The sequence below is a fragment of the Lactuca saligna genome, chromosome 6 (assembly GCF_052625555.1).
Source record: "Lactuca saligna cultivar CGN05327 chromosome 6, ASM5262555v1, whole genome shotgun sequence".
NCBI classification, from domain to species: domain Eukaryota; kingdom Viridiplantae; phylum Streptophyta; class Magnoliopsida; order Asterales; family Asteraceae; genus Lactuca; species Lactuca saligna.
The window spans coordinates 28,673,613-28,691,394 of NC_136422.1; positions in this window are offsets into that span (position 1 = coordinate 28,673,613).

Genomic DNA, 17,782 nt, shown 5'->3' on the forward strand with positions numbered 1-17,782 from the left:
AACGTCGCCTGGGACTGACACTATACGCTATGCAATGGTTTCAATGTAACATCACGTAATTCAAGGAACTAGGAGAACATCGGGTTTTCCTAGGGTTTTCAATACTTACAAATTTGAAATGCATACATTCTAAACGAACATTTTTTTTACAAGTATAGAAACAAACAAGCATACCTATGGATCTTCACAAACGTTTTCGGAAACTTATCTTTTCAGAAAATATCGGATTTTCTGGTGGTTCTTCAAACAATACAAACATTCGATTTCAAACACTACTTATGAACTCACCAACATTTCATATGTTGACGTTTTTCAAAATACTTGTATTCTCAGGGAGCCAGTGAATCAAGGGAAATCATATCCAGTGACGGTTGCGGTTTATTTTTGTATGAATTGAACAACTTAATTTTTGGGGAATGTAATGTTTAAACAATGTATGATATGTAAACACTACTGGTTGTACTATGTTGATGAATGGTGACGAATGTTGTTATGTTTCATATATATTCAATGTTATGGTATTCAATTGAGTCACGACAGCCCCCGGACGTTTCCGCCGTCTGGTTCGGGGGTGTGACAGGTTGGTATCAGAGCTTTGTTTATAGTGAACTAGCATGTCGAGCCATACATTGATATGCAACTATAAACCAAAAAGAGGGACTAACATAACTCTGAACAACACAAGTAAATAAAACACACTTGCTTGCATTAGGGATAAGAACCTAGCGTCGAATCAAACACAATAATACTGGTATCTCGGTTAATTCGGGACTGTTCTTAGTGATACCAAGGAGTGAATGTAGCCTGATCAACTACATTCTCTCCAAAGTAAAACTAACACATGTCTTGATGAGATCAGGATAGCCAGGGAACCTAAAACTATACCCTTTATCACCCAAAAAGAGAATGTTTGCTTAGTCTGTACAATAGTTATAGCATCCTAGGATAATGTTAGCACATGTACGTACTCGCACAGACAGCATGGCTGGTTTTCATCACCCGGGAGACCCCTACTTCCCTAATCAGGGAAACAACGGGTGGCTAGAGGAGGAGGGGGAGCAGCAGGGTATCCAGTATTATCAGGCCTTAGTAGCTCACGGGATGCTTGTGGATGAGCCAGGAGAGAATCCAGGTGAAGCACACGATGTCGGACCCGATGAATACGTAGACACTGACTACGAGTTTGGAGGAATCGACAGTGACGACGAGGAAGGTCAGGCTGGGGACCAGGACCCCATCCCGCCATATGAGGACGTAGCACAACACGATCACCCTGCTCCACCAGTGAACCCCCCAAGAGAGAACCGTTCCCTCGAAGCTGAGGTCGTCGCACTGCGACAACAGCTGTATGCTATGGAAGCTCGGGCGGTGCGAACAGAGCATGAGAGGGATGAGGTTATTGGAGACATGGCAGAGATGGCGCAGTTACTGGCGCAACATTTCGGCATGTGACTTCGGCACCACCTCCGGACACAGCTCATCGCGGTTAGGGGTAGACTTATCATAGTAGATCATTAGGAACTATGTTATGTACTCCGGCTCTATGTTTAAGTGACTACACTACTCATGGAGCCGTTATGCTGTCGGATTAGCGTTACTTATGTATGCTCCTACGAGCAAATTTTCTTGTACTAAATGCGGATAATATTAATAAACTTTTGTGTGTTTTGCTATGATATTCCCAGTTGTTATGTGTTGAGACGTTACGATTGTATGCTTGATGATAGTAACATTTAGGTTCGTACCATACACCTAGTTAGTAGAGTCGCCACCTCACGGAAACCACGTACACTCAACACCTTTCCGTTTCGTGACAGAAAGATGCCTCGCCCAGCTACTCGCGGAAATCCCGAACCAACCCCGCCGGAAGTTGACTCCACTGCTTTCCAGGCAGCCGTGTCTGTTGCAGTCACAGCGGCTATGGCACAACTTCACCGAGGGAACAACGGAGGAGGTAACAGGCAAGGATCCGGAAGTTCGAACAACGGGACGAACCAAGGACTCATTAAAACGTGCACCTACAAGGACTTTGCGAACGCTAAACCCCGAACTTTCAACGGTACCGGAGGAGTGATCGCCCTGAAGCGATGGATCGAGAAGGTAGAGTCGGTATTCGAGATATGCGAGTGCCCCGAGCAGATGAAAGTGAAGTTCGCGGCCTGCACTTTCGTGGACCAAGCACTCACTTGGTGGAATGGTCATGTAGAAGCTATGACACTTCCTGTCGCCAACTCTATTCCCTGGGCAGAAATGAAAGAGATGTTGACGGCTGAGTACTGCCCCCGAGGCGAAATACAGAAGATGGAGCAGGAACTATGGAATCTCACGGTGCAGAATGGGAACATCGATGCTTACATATCGAGATTCAGCGAACTATCTCTGTTGTGCCCGGGTATGATCACATCAGAGGGAAAGAAGATTGAACGATTCATTTGGGGACTGACATCCCCCATTCAAGGGAACGTGATAGCTGCGAACCCTGAAACTTTTGACAGTGCGAAGAGATTGGCAAAGAGGCTATACGATCATAACCACAAAAAGGGCGAGAAACCGGTAGAGACTGAGAAGAAGAAGGAGAGTGATGGTAAGAAAGGATGGAACAACAAGAGGAAGGGGCGTCAGGGTCCCGAGACCTCTAAAAAGCAGCAAACGGTGGCAGTTCACGCTGTCACTGCGCCGGTACCAGTCACCTCACATGCTCCAACCTCAGCTGCTTCAAATACCTCAAAACCCTATTCCGGTAATCATCCCAAATGCAACAAGTGCGGTTTCCATCACCAAGGAGAATGTAGGGAGTTCCATTGCACCAGTTGCAACCGAAGGGGACACACTGCAAGGTTCTGCAGGACTTATCCTTCTCAGAACCAGAGTCAGGGAAACAACCAGAACAACAACAACAACCACCGCAATACCAACAACACCAATGCCGGCGGCAACAACGCAGGGCCTAGCCACACCTGTTTCGAGTGTGGAAGGACGGGACATTTCCGTCGAGACTGCCCTAACAACAACAACAACTCAGGAAACAGAGGAGCAGGAAGAATGCTGACTATGGGTCAGAGTGATGCAGTTCAGGACCCCGCAGTTGTGACCGGTACGTTCCTCCTAAACCACGCTTATGCATGCATCTTATTTGATACCGGAGCAGAGCGAAGTTTCGTAAGCGAGAAGTTTAAACATTTATTAAAACAACAACCCCAGAAGCTAAATGAAACCTATACGGTGGAAATGGCCAATGGGAAAACCGAATCCACTAGGGAGATCTACATCGGATGTACCCTAACCCTTAACCAACACGTCTTACGAATAGATCTGATGCCAGTGTCAATTAGGAGTTTCGATGTGATTATCGGCATGGATTGGTTAAGCCCCCACCATGCTGAGATTATGTGCCACGAGAAGGCCGTTCGCCTTCGTCTCCCGAATCACGAAACCCTAGTAATTTACGGAGACAAACCTAGCACGAATCTTCGTCTTATCTCGTGCATCAAAGCACAAAAACATCTGCGAAAGAACAACTTAGCGTTCTTGGCCCACATAGTGGACAAGGCTAAAGAAGAAATTAACATCCGAAACATTCCAGTAGCGTGTGAATTCCCGGACGTGTTTCCTGAAGATCTTCCAGGAGTACCCCCAGAGAGACAGGTTGAGTTCCGAATCGACCTCGTCCCAGGAGCAACTCCCCTCGCTAAATCACCATATCGATTGGCACCTGCTGAAATGCAGGAATTGTCCAGCCAACTCAGTGAGCTTCTGGACAAGGGATTTATCCGACCTAGCTACTCGCCGTGGGGAGCTCCGGTGCTCTTTGTCAAAAAGAAGGACGGATCTTTCAGAATGTGCATCGATTACAGAGAGTTGAATAAACTCACTGTTAAAAACCGCTACCCACTCCCACGAATCGATGATCTATTCGACCAGCTCCAAGGAGCTAGCTATTTTTCTAAAATAGATCTACGGTCCGGATACCATCAACTCAAGGTCCGAGAAGAAGATATTCCTAAAACCGCTTTCCGAACCCGCTATGGACATTATGAATTCGTCGTAATGCCCTTCGGTCTAACAAATGCACCCGCCGCATTTATGGACCTAATGAACCGAATCTGTCGACCGTTCTTGGACAACTTCGTCATTGTGTTTATCGATGACATCCTCGTCTATTCTCGAAGCAAAGAGGAGCATGGCCAACATCTCCGACAAGTCCTAGAGACGCTGCGATCGGAAAGGCTTTACGCCAAACTCTCTAAGTGTGAGTTTTGGCTACGGAGCGTGAATTTTCTCGGTCACGTAGTTAGCCAAGATGGAATTCATGTGGATCCCTCTAAGGTCAAAGCTGTGGAAGGATGGGCAACTCCGACTACGCCCACAGAAATTCGTCAGTTCTTAGGCCTAGCAGGCTACTATAGGAGATTCATCCAAAACTTCTCTAAAATCGCCAAGCCACTTACCTTGCTTACGCAAAAGAGTGTGCCATTCAAGTGGACAGACCGACAAGAGATTGCGTTTCGAGCCTTGAAGCAAGCTCTTTGTAGCGCTCCTGTACTATCTCTACCCGAAGGAACGGAAGATTTTGTAGTTTACTGTGACGCGTCAAATCAAGGTTTAGGTTGCGTTCTCATGCAACGTGGAAGAGTGATAGCATATGCGTCCTGTCAACTAAAGACGCACGAAGTAAATTACACAACCCATGACCTAGAACTGGGAGCCGTGGTCTTCGCCCTAAAAATTTGGAGGCACTACCTGTACGGTACAAAGTGCACCATCTTCACAGACCACAAGAGCCTCCAGCACATCTTGAATCAGAAGGAGCTGAACATGAGACAACGAAGATGGGTGGAGTTGTTGAACGACTACGAATGCGAGATCAAGTACCATCCAGGCAAGGCCAACGTGGTAGCTGACGCATTAAGTCGGAAGGAGTACACCAAGCGCCGTACGAAAATGCACTCGATAACCATTCAGTCTCATCTGACCACTCAAATTGCATCAGTCCAGGCAGAGGCTATGAAAACGGAAAATAGAACTAGCGAGGCATTACGCGGAATGGAGAAGAACCTGGAAGTCAAAGAGAATGGGGTATACTACTTCATGAACCGTATTTGGGTTCCAAAGATCGGAGGATTCAGGGAGATCGTTATGAAGGAAGCCCACAAGACACGATACTCCATTCATCCTGGTTCGGACAAGATGTATTTGGACATTAAGCAGCACTATTGGTGGCCTAACATGAAGGCGGAAATCGCAACTTATGTTAGTAAGTGCCTTACGTGTGCCAAAGTAAAAGTGGAATACCAGAAACCTTCCGGATTGTTACAGCAACCGGCAATCCCTGAGTGGAAATGGGAGGGGATTTCTATGGACTTCGTGACCAAGCTGCCCAAGACGCCGGACGGTTTGGACACCATATGGGTAATCATCGATCGACTGACGAAATCTGCCCATTTCCTGCCCATCAAAGAGTCCTACAAGATGGAGAGGCTGACGCGTTTGTACCTACGAGAGATTGTAAGACTTCATGGAGTGCCAAAATCTATCATCTCGGATAGGGACAGTAGGTTCACGTCACGCTTTTGGCAGTCGCTCCACAAGGCCATGGGAACTCATCTTGATATGAGCACCGCGTATCACCCACAAACGGACGGTCAAAGCGAACGAACCATTCAGACGCTTGAAGACATGCTTCGTGCATGTGTGATAGACTTCGGAAAGTCTTGGGATACCCACCTACCGTTGATCGAGTTTTCATATAACAATAGTTATCATTCGAGCATTAAGGTGGCCCCTTTCGAAGCACTGTACGGGCGTAAATGTAGATCACCGTTATGTTGGGCTGAAGTAGGTGACACCCAGCTAGCAAGAACACATGCGCCAAACAAGGCATTAACGGGACCGGAAATCATTCGCGAAACCACCGAAAAGATTGTCCAGATCAAAGCTCGATTACAGGCATCGCGTGACCGGCAAAAGAGCTACGCTGATAAACGGCGAAAGCCCTTAGAATTCCAGGTCGGTGATCGAGTATTGTTGAAGGTCTCACCCTGGAAAGGGGTTATACGTTTCGGAAAACGGGGAAAGCTGAACCCGCGATACATTGGACCTTTCAAAATCGTCGCCCGAATAGGTCCAGTAGCATACAGACTACAACTACCTGCAGAGCTAAACAGTGTACACCCCGTGTTCCATGTTTCTAATCTGAAAAAGTGCCTGTCAGATGAAACCCTAGTCATTCCTCTTGACGAAATCGAAATCAATGAGAATCTCCTGTTCGTCGAAGAGCCAATCGAAATCATGGACAGGGAGGTGAAGCGTACTAAGCAGAGTCGCATCCCGATCGTGAAGGTACGGTGGAACGCAAAGCGTGGGCCAGAATTCACGTGGGAACGCGAAGATCAAATGAAGCAGAAGTACCCTCACCTATTCTAGCATTCTCAAATCTAGTTTTCAAACAGAATTTCGGGACGAAATTCCCTCTAACGGGGGGATGATGTCACAACTGGAAATTTTGTGTCATGTAATCTATACATTCAACCTAATGTGAATCAAAAACTTCAATCAAATACAATATGCAAGCACTACAAGTAGTCATCAAATAATTGGAGACCCTAGAAGTTCTTGTTAAGTCCATTTGGACTAGGACTTCCTATTTGGATCCAAATGGACCAATAAGCTTCCAATTGGACTATCATGGGCTTAGGACCCTAATTGGGCTCTAATTGGACCCACACTAATTTATTTCAACATTTTAGGTCATATTGGGCCTAGAATGAAATAAATCACAAGCTTTGATCCATAATTTAACCTAACCTAGCTTAATAAAGCATAAAAATCACAATTTTATTTTATAAGGCCAATAAATACCCTAAACTACCTCTAATAGTGGGCTTAGGGGCAAAAGCCCAAATTTTTCCTTTTTCCCTTCACATTCTCGGCCCAAGGCCCAAATCCAAGAGAGAATGGACTTGCAAATGACACCTCATCTTTACCCATAGGATATCCATGCATTAATCTCATTTCTCCATGCACATCACCTCAAATATCACCTCTTCTTCCCTTCTCTCTCTCACTCTCGGCCATACACACATACACACACCAAAAATATCTCAAATTCTCTCTAGATCACTCAAGAACAACTCTCCCTCTCCACTCAAAAATCTCGAGTTCTAGGAAGCATTCAAGAGGAAATCTCCACAAAATTCTTCATCTAAGGTAAGATTATGCATAGATCTATGGTTTAAATTCTTTTGTTATCAAAATACTTTCCTAATCTATGCAAAAATCGTGATCTTGCATCCTAGAACCATCTCAAAACTCGAGATCTTCATCAAAGGGAGCTAAGGCTAAAAACACTTCATTTTCCTTCCATTTTTCCTTGCAAAACCGAATCAACACCCCAAGGTGAGCTTCATACCCCCTATTTTCTGTTTTTATGAGTTTTGTGGGGGGGGGGGGGGGAATACAAGTGAAAGTGTAGATCTATATGTGTTTGTATGCCTTGTATGATTTCCATGCTTATATGTATGCTTTTATGTGTTTTTATGTTGGATCTAGCCTTAAAACCCATCAAAACCGAGATATATCTTGTGTTAAATGATTTTAGCTTCAAATATATTTCTAAACACAAAGTGTTTCAAGAAAAATGGTTAAGTGGTTTAGTAATAATTTTCTTTGGGTTAAAAACACAAATTTTGGGCTTAAAATGTGAAAAATGCAAAAATAAGGGCCCAAATTGACATTTCACAGATTCTGATGGATGAAGTGTGCCAAAACAGTTTCAATAAATAAATTTCTGGAAATATACTCATTTAGGGGATTAAAAACATAAATTCCAAGCTTAATGGGCTAAAAATGAAAATTTCGGCCCAATAAGGCCCATTATGCGAATTTTTCTGTTTTGGAGGGCCAAAACTGTAACTTTCTGTAAAACAGTGGACTATAAGTGTTCCAAATCCTTTTCAAAGGTTTAAAATGCTTTTTAAATTTAAAAAGGACCAAAGTTGCAAAAATTTTCCAATTTGGGCCAAAATTGTCAAAGTTGCGAAAAGAAAGGATTAAAACCGAGAAAACTGCATTTTCAAGGACTTAAACTGTTTTCTACGAAAAATTTGCTGAAAAATATTAATTTCAATAATTTTTGGTGTTAAAATGTCAAGAAAAATAGTTTAAGGACCAAACCGGGAAGTATTTAATAAAAAGGGTTGAAAATGTAAATTTTACAAATATTAAGGGGCTGAAAACAGGAATATTTCAAGGCTAGTTCAATGTACACAATTTGATCAAATAATTGTACCGCGACTATCGACGAAATACAATACATTACAATACCCAAAAGTCGTTGTTAAACGAATTGGCTCGGTCTCGAGCCAATAGAAATCTACAACTACTAACACTACGACACTACGATTCATACAAGTAACGTTTGGTAATACATATACATGCGAGTGTGCACAGACGTCTACGCACCATCTTTGGGCCCCACAAGTGTAAAATCTTGTTCGTTGAGCCTAGTTAGCCCAATGACCTGATCTTAAGGCCCGAAGACATTTTTTTTACGGTGTGTTGGGTTTTACCGATCCGACACAACGTAAATGGACTTTCAATGGCTTGTATACCACCGGTCCCCAAGGGTCCTTTGGTATTGCTAGTAAAGTCTACATTTCATGCGAGGCGGGTCGGGGACCCCTCGTACATTTTATCCCCAACCGGCTAATGGAGTTACCGGGGTCTTCGTGACCTCTTTCTCTTCGGATGTGGGACTTCACCTAGTCAGGGCGATTGGATAACGCGATTAGTATTGACGACGCCTTCGGAGTCGTTAGTATAACTATAAACTGGGCGTTTGTGTAACGCGGGTTTGTAGTAAATAATCCTGCTCGAAAACCTTCCAACGTCGCCTGGGACTGACACTATACGCTATGCAATGGTTTCAATGTAACATCACGTAATTCAAGGAACTAGGAGAACATCGGGTTTTCCTAGGGTTTTCAATACTTACAAATTTGAAATGCATACATTCTAAACGAACATTTTTTTTACAAGTATAGAAACAAACAAGCATACCTATGGATCTTCACAAACGTTTTCGGAAACTTATCTTTTCAGAAAATATCGGATTTTCTGGTGGTTCTTCAAACAATACAAACATTCGATTTCAAACACTACTTATGAACTCACCAACATTTCATATGTTGACGTTTTTCAAAATACTTGTATTCTCAGGGAGCCAGTGAATCAAGGGAAATCATATCCAGTGACGGTTGCGGTTTATTTTTGTATGAATTGAACAACTTAATTTTTGGGGAATGTAATGTTTAAACAATGTATGATATGTAAACACTACTGGTTGTACTATGTTGATGAATGGTGACGAATGTTGTTATGTTTCATATATATTCAATGTTATGGTATTCAATTGAGTCACGACAGCCCCCGGACGTTTCCGCCGTCTGGTTCGGGGGTGTGACAATTTTGGATGAAGAATGAAGAGAATTTGAGCTATGGAAGATCAAGGAAGAAATAGGCCATCTTGGGAGAGTTTAGAAGACACAATTGGGTTGTCAAGAACCTTTGCATGCGGGCTGAACCAAGGGATAAAGGAGTAAAATAGAAGACCAATCAAATGGGCTAAATAGCCCATTCAGCAACATCCACGCGGTCCGCGTGGATGTACAAACGGTCCGCGTAGATCATGCTATGAGAACCCGTATTTTGACGTTTAGCCTCTACTTAGGGAAAGTTAGTGGGATAATTTTGGTGGACTTTTGCATCCAAGTTTGAGAGGCTTTTACTGGGTTTTTTTAGGAGAAAAGAGAAGAACTCTTGGATTAAAAACACACATTTTCTCTCTAAGAAGATTTTGAAGACTGGTGGATTTCTTTCATCTTTCATCTTGAACAATGTTTGGTATCTCTACTATACTTTGTATTTATTTAATCTTGGCCATTATAGGATAAATTTATGTTTGGTTGATGTTGGTTAAACCCATGGATGATTAGTTACTTTGAAGACTTCATATTATCTTGTGTTTGAAATTATGGGGAGTTTTCTAGTTAAACATCTTCTTGTGTTTATTTCCTTAATCATGAGCTTGGATGAATGAATGTTTGTTTTGTTGGTTACTTTCTTGGCTAAGTAATGGACCCTCAAGTTAGTAAGCAACAATTGGTTTATATGTTTGTTTTCATTTCATTTAGACCATGAAAATATTTCCTCCATAATGATAATGTAAGCATTTGATTATCTTTTGGACGTGGTGACTCTTAAAACTTAATGCTAGTTGATTTTTCACAAAATTACATGCTTTATTGGTTTTTTGACTTTGATTAAGAAAATGTGTTTTGAGCTCCTATAATAATTTTAATAAAAAAGAAGAGTTGAGGTGATTTGTGTTTATGAATTGCTATAGACACGTTAAATTAAATCACAAGTGTTGTTCCGTTTTGTCTAATGATAAGTTAACTAAGAAATCCATGCGGTGTATTCCAAAATCAACCAACTTCCATTCATTGATTTTAAATCAAATCATTTACTTGTTTATTTGTAATTTCTACGTTCAAGCATAGCTTTTGTTTAAGCGAACTAGGAATTTTAGGAAATTTCTAGACTTAAACTTAGAATGGTAAGCGATGATTCTGAGATGAGTGTCTGCTATATTTATGTTATAGCCTAAATTGATTTTATGTGCTAAATGATTTATGTTATAGCCTTATATGCTTTATGATGCTATTATTTGATCGGATCCATGGTCTATTACCGACCGATACTGAAAATTTTATGTGTTCAGATTTCTAAACGTTTAATTACGATATTAGAACTGACATGTAACTTTTCAGAGTAATAAGGACGATTACACGTCTAAACCTTCTCTATCTATATTCCCGTCCTAATACACTGAACGCATGCTTCCGTAAACATAACGTCATGGTGAAGACTCATACTGAACTGATGTAACATCCGGAATTTCAGGTATTATATTTATTCATTTTATTTTGAGTTTTGTGGAAGAACTCGACGAGTTGGTGCGTAGACTCGCTGAGTAGAGATGCGATTTCTCATCCGGATTAATGACTGGACTCGACGAATCGCATTAGTGGACTCGGCGAGTCCGTGCTGTTTAATGAAACCCTAATTTCTCGGGTTTGGGGCCTATTTAAAGGGCCTTATGGTCGTCATTTGTGCTCACCAGACCCCAGAGCGAAACCCTAGTGCACTTGAGCGTTTGGAGTGAGAGAAGGAGCCATTATCAACCTTGGAGGTGTTTTCTAGCAAGGGAAAGGAAGCTTTAGCCAAGAGGAAGCAAGAGGGTTAACTTCCTGAAGATTTGAGGTCCAGAACATCACATTTGAGGTACCATTTTCGAACCCTTTTCTGTTGAGGTGATGCTCATGTTGATTTAGGGATTATTGAGCCCTTTTGTGGCTAGATCTAGTGGTCCATTGGTCCCTTAGGCGAGTTAGGTTCTGGATATGGACCCTTGGAGGTCCAGAGTGTTCCTTTGTCCAATCTTTTTCTAAATCCATGGAGGTTTTGGTTTGGGATCTTTGTGCGTGAGGTCAAAACACCATTTATGAGTCATTAGGTGTGACATGAGCGCCAAGACATGAACTTTACGTGATAAATAAGCTTGGAAGGACTGGATCTATGAGTTAGTGGAACAGATCTGACCTTAGAAGGTCGTTTAGGGTTGTGCATGGGATGCACTCGCCGAGTCCATTGGCAGACTCGATGAGTTGGTGCGGGTTGTTCAGGGATTTCGAACCAGGGGTTGAGTAACCGAGTTGGGTGAGTGACTCGGTGAGTCGGAAGGGACTCAGAGGAATCGGGTCCCTATAGAGACTCGGCGAGTTGGGTTGACCGTTGACCATTGACCAGAGTTGACCGGTGTTGACTTGATAGGGTTAGTCAACCTTAGTTGGGAAAGTGTTAATTAGAGATGTATTGTGGTATTGGAGGACTATAGCTCGGGAGATCGAGCATTAGTGATTTCAGGGATTTACGAGTTACCGAGATACGCGAGGTGATTCACCTCACTATACTATACCTTGAGTAGGTAAAAAGAGTTATGGGATACGGTGTTTTATATCTATTGTTGTTGTACTGCATTCTTCTATGTGATTTATGTTGTGCATGTTTACAGAGTTAGAACCTGAGGGTTCATAGAGTTCGGGTGCACGGACCCACAGAGTTATAGCCTCGAGTGGCTAATATGTGTTATATGTGGTATTTTGGGGAACTCACTAAGCTTCGTGCTTACAGTGTTTTGTGTTATGTGTTTTAGGTTTCTCTCAGGATCACGGGACGGCACCGGCTTGATTGTACACACCAGAGAAAGAGTCATGTTTTGGGGATCCTGGTTTATTATGCAAGTGAAATTGGAGTTATGTTTTGTAATTTGATTATGAATGAGATTTTAAGAAAATTGTTTTTAAGAATTAAACCATTATATTTAAATGAAAAATTGTTTTGAAAATTTACGGTGTTACAACTGAGTAAATGGAGGAAATGAAAAGGCTTACTATAATGAATGATACCTATCAGAAGACATCGTAGGAGTGGTATCTTTGCTTTAGAATACGTCTGATAAAATAACAGTATGTCTAGATGATTACGTTGTATCCAAATGTACACAATTGATTAGCGAGATGGTAGAATGATTTGTGTAATTCCTGATGTTGTCCTATCGTCTCGTCTGGGGTTTCCACCACCAACCAAGTTGAATAAGAATTGTTGTTGAAGATACACATGGAAGAAATCCTAGTAGAGTCCAGGGAAAATTTTAAGATTATTTGGACACATTCGTATATGTTAAATCGTTTTTTGATTTTAGAAGATAAGAACTTGGGGACTGCAAGGCAAACTTGGGACGAGTATGAGTAGGTGTGAAAGGTAGTAGAGGACTATACTACCGGAAGCACAAGACTCACACTTGGATCAGGGAAAGTCATAAGGTTACCAAGGCGCTAGTATTGATTCTGCTTTGTTCATGTCTATCGTTACCATCGTTTTGGTAATGACTAAGAAGATGATGGTTATTCCAAACCTAATGGTCATATAAAATCGAGCCTGGCTAAGATAAGTATGTTACGTGGTTCAGAGAACCAAATTCAATGTAACATCTGACTTCAGCCAGAAGATTGAAGTGAAAGATAATCGAAGCGATCCATAGAGGTATCATGATCGCCATTAAAGTAAGAAGTTGTAGCTAGACGTGCTACTTGCTAGAATGTGATTATACCACATTAGAACATGAAGGAAGGTGTCTTCCATTCTAGATTCTAACTAAAAAAGACCTGAGTCTAAGCATTGCTTCATATGACGAGAGGTCATTAGAACATGACCCATCAGTCTGTTACGATAATCGAAGTAAAGAACTTATCTTAGAGTAAATTACTAAAATCATCCCTGTGGTTTGGTTAAAATTTCATATTTGGTCCGTAACTTTTATTTTGCACTCGGATCGTCCCTGTGGTTTTATTTTGTTGCATTTTTCATCCCTGTGGTTTGGTTAAAATTGCATGTTTGGTCCCTAACTTTATGTATGTAAGGGACGAAAAATGCAACAAAAGCAAACCACAGGGACGAAAAATGCAACAAAATCAAACGACAGGGACAATGTGAGTGCAAAAGAAAAGTTAGGGACTAAATGTGTAATTTTAACCAAACCATAGGGACGTTTTCATTAATTTACTCCTTATCTTAAGCTAAGTCTGTTTAAGAAGGAGCAGGAGTCTCCAATAAGGATCGACTTTGTAACTCGAAGGTTACGATTGAAAGTCCAACATAGTACGAAGAGCAGGTAGGGTTGTTCACTATTTGGATAAAACCGAATTGTCCAACTGGACAATTTAGATTGGACTTTTTGGTTTGGATATTCGGATTTTTGGATTGGTTTTCACCAAAACCGAATTATTATTTTGGATTACAGAATGATTTTGATTTATAAAATAAGAACCGAATAGTAAAAAAAACTGATTTTTTTTACCATTTATTTATTTTTAATATATCTATAGTTATTTATTAAATTTATAATTTATTTTTTTCAAAAAAGTTCAAAATGTTTCACCAAATAAAAAAATTAATATGTATTTTCTCTTGAAAGCTTTTTATCTATTAAATATTAAATTATAATATATCTTCTTAGTAGTTTTTTATAAATTTTTAATCACACATAAATAATTTTTTTTCTTCTTCCGTAAAAAATTGGATAATATTATAATTATACATTGTTTTAAAATGTTATTGTTTTTGAAAACCGAATTCTAAAAACCGATCCAAACGAATTGTAAGTGGATTGGATTGGATCGGATCAGATTATAATTTAGTTTGGAGAATTCAGATACATATTTTGAAAACCAAAATCAATTTGGATTTACTTAATGGGATCGGATCGAAACGATCCATCCAAACGATTAGACAATATTTGTAACCATTGTTAGTATAGGGACTAGAGTGTAAATGACTCAATTATATATCCACCTGATGCAGTACGTGATTAACATAATTCAAAATACAATTCTATTTACCAAGATTAACTTGGTATCAGAGCCGATCAAAACAAACCTAACCAACCGCCAAAAAAACCCCATCGCACAAGAAACAAGCATCGAACAAAGATTTCCCCTGGTTAGCACATCTCGTAATCCCACCCTACCTCTTTTGTTCTCCTTTTTTTTCCTTCTTTCTTCCATGGATCCTATTACAATGTTCTCTATAATTGAAAAGACTGCTCATAACTCCCACAAGTTTGGGTTTACTTTGTCCCTTACAGCTTGTTATGTCCGGACTTAGTCATGCTTGTGATGTCTGGACTTAGGGAAGAGTATAATGGTCTCAAATCAACCATCTTGACTCGAAAAACTCCTACAGCTTTCTCCGAATTACATGGTCTTCTGTCTGATCACGATTATATGGTCCGGAAATCAACACCTGAGGTCTCACCCTTTCAAGCCTTCACGACTACAACAACAAGCTGCAACATAACGACCCTACCTGTCTCTCTTACTTTCTCACCAGATCAATTGTAGGCTTTACAACAACTTCTTTCTCAACTTAGCATTCAACTTCAGCCAACTAACAACCAAAGTGCTCAAGCATTTTACACTAATAGGTATGGTAATCATCGTGGACGCGGTCAGAATAATAGAAGAGGTCAAGGCCACTTTAATCGCACTCAAGGAGATTTCAACAACATAAATCATGGGGGAGGTAATCGTAGTCAGTTTTCTTGGGTGTCTAATCAAAATACCGTTTTTGGTACATGTAACAGGTGCAGAATAGGACGTGTTCCATCTCAGTGCCCAAATCGCGATCCTGCCACACTCAGAAGACCACCACCATCAGCTAACTATGCAGAATATCGCTCACAAAGATCCACATCATGGCTCCCCAATACAGGATCAAGCCACCATGTGGCACATGATTTCTCTGGTTTTGAGAATGTCGAGCCCTACTATGGCGAGGATAATCTCCATGTTGGCAATGGTAAGGGTTTGTCCATCCTTCACATAGGCTCTTCTAAACTTTACTCACCAAATAAAGTCTTCTATCTTACACATATTCTTCAGGTTCCTGATATCAAACGAAACCTTCTTTATGTTCAAAAATTTTGTTTAGACAATGATGTCTATTTTGAATTTCACTCTTCTTTTTTTGTCATTAAGGACACAACTACACACCGCACCCTCCTCACGGGTCCAAGTAATGGTGGACTCTACTCAATTCCTCTACTCAAGCTTCAATCACTTCCAAAAATTGCGTTCTCTGCCGTACATGCTTCTTCATAAACCTGGCATCAGAGACTTAGGCATCCACATCACCAAATTTTACAATCTATGTTATCTAAATACAATTTAACTTTAACAAATAAATGTTCTAATGATGTTTGTGACTATTGTTCTATTGGAAAATCATCTAAACTATATTTGTTATCTTCCTCTTACAAAAGTTCACATATTTTAGATCTTGTTTGTTGTGACGTGTGGGGCCCTGCACCAGTTACTTCAAATGATGGTCACAACTATTTTCTGTTATGTATTGACCATTTTTCTAGTTTCATGTGGTTCTTACCATTAAAATAAAAATATGATGTTTTCCCAACTTTTAGAATTTTCTTGGTCATGGCTGAACGACAATTTCAAACAAAGCTTAAAACTGTTTAAACTGATTGGGGTGGGGAATTCCGAATTCTATCTAATTTCTTCTCACCCCTTGATATCATTCATTGACTCTCTTTTCCAAATACAAGTGAGCAAAACGGTTTTGTCGAATGAAGACATCGTCATGTAGTCGAAACTGGGCTTACTTTACTCGCCCAATCTCATGTTCTACAACATTTCTGGCACTTTTCTTTTGAAACAGCTGTGTATCTTATCAACCGCATGTCCTCTCGTAACACTCGCAACATCTCACCCTTTGAACACATCTTTCGATACTAACCCGAATTTTCTTTTCTTCGGGTTTTTGGCTGTAGCTGCTATCCCCATCTCCGTCCATACAACAAACACAAAATGGATTTTTGATCCATTCCTTGTTTCTTTCTAGGCTACAACACTTCCCATCATGGTTATTGTTGTTTTGACCCATTTTCCAAACGCATTTATGTCGCTAGACATGTTCGTTTTACTAAAACCTCATTCCCTTTCCATTCTCCACCAAAGAATCCACCACAACCTGTTCCCGAACCATATGTCTGTTCCTATCCTACTCCTCTACCACCACAAGACCATTCTCCACCTTCTACTACACCAAACACAACCCACAACACCACTCTTTCATAAACCAAACCATACATCCACTTCTAAACAAACATCTTCCTCAAACTTATCTCCTCCTCCCATCATTTATACTTACCATTGTCGACACCATCCACCCTCCAACACCACTTCAAATCAGCCAACCTCTTCTACCCATGAAACTGAACCACAATACCCCATTATACCACAAATGACCACCCATCCCACCACAGCCCACCCACGTACAAGACCGTTTCTGGTTACAAATGGCCTGTTTGGCTATGTTGACGACACAATCCCATGTCCACCTGTTACCATCTCAGTCCAAACCTCAGCCACTGGGAAAGAAACTGACTTTTAATCTGTTACAAAAACCACACAACCCAATCCTCAGTACTTAGCATGGGTCGCCAATGATGCTCATGTACGCATGTTGATTATCACGACTGTCTCTGAAGCCTTATTCCAACACATATAGGGGGCTACTTCTTGAGATCTATGGTTGTCCCTCAACACATATAGGGGGCTACTGATGAATCCTCCCCTGCCTATCTGAACCGGGATAAAGCTTATGTTGATGCTCCTGCTAACATCGGTGAACCTGTAAAAGAAAATGACCTAGTCATGCTTGTTATGTCCGGACTTTGGGAAGAGTATAATGGTCTCAAATCAACCATCTTAACTCGAAAAACTACTATGATACTGAACCTCCTACCTTTACCATTGCTAACACATAGCCATAGTGGTGCTCGGCTATATGTGAGGAATATTCGGCCTTGATACGAAACGGAACTTGGTCGCTAGTTCCACACACCAAAAGTATCAATGTTGTTGATTGCAAATAGGTGTATAAACTAAAAAGAGACGAGACAGGAACGGTGAAGCGATACAGAGCATGTCTTGTTACAAAGGGTTTTCGATAGCAACCGCACATTGATTATCAAGAAACATTTAGCCTGGATGTCAAAGCAACAACCATTCATGTCGTTCTTTCTCTAGCTGTCAGACGAAAATGGTCGTTACGACAGATCGATGTTAAAAATGCATTCCTACAT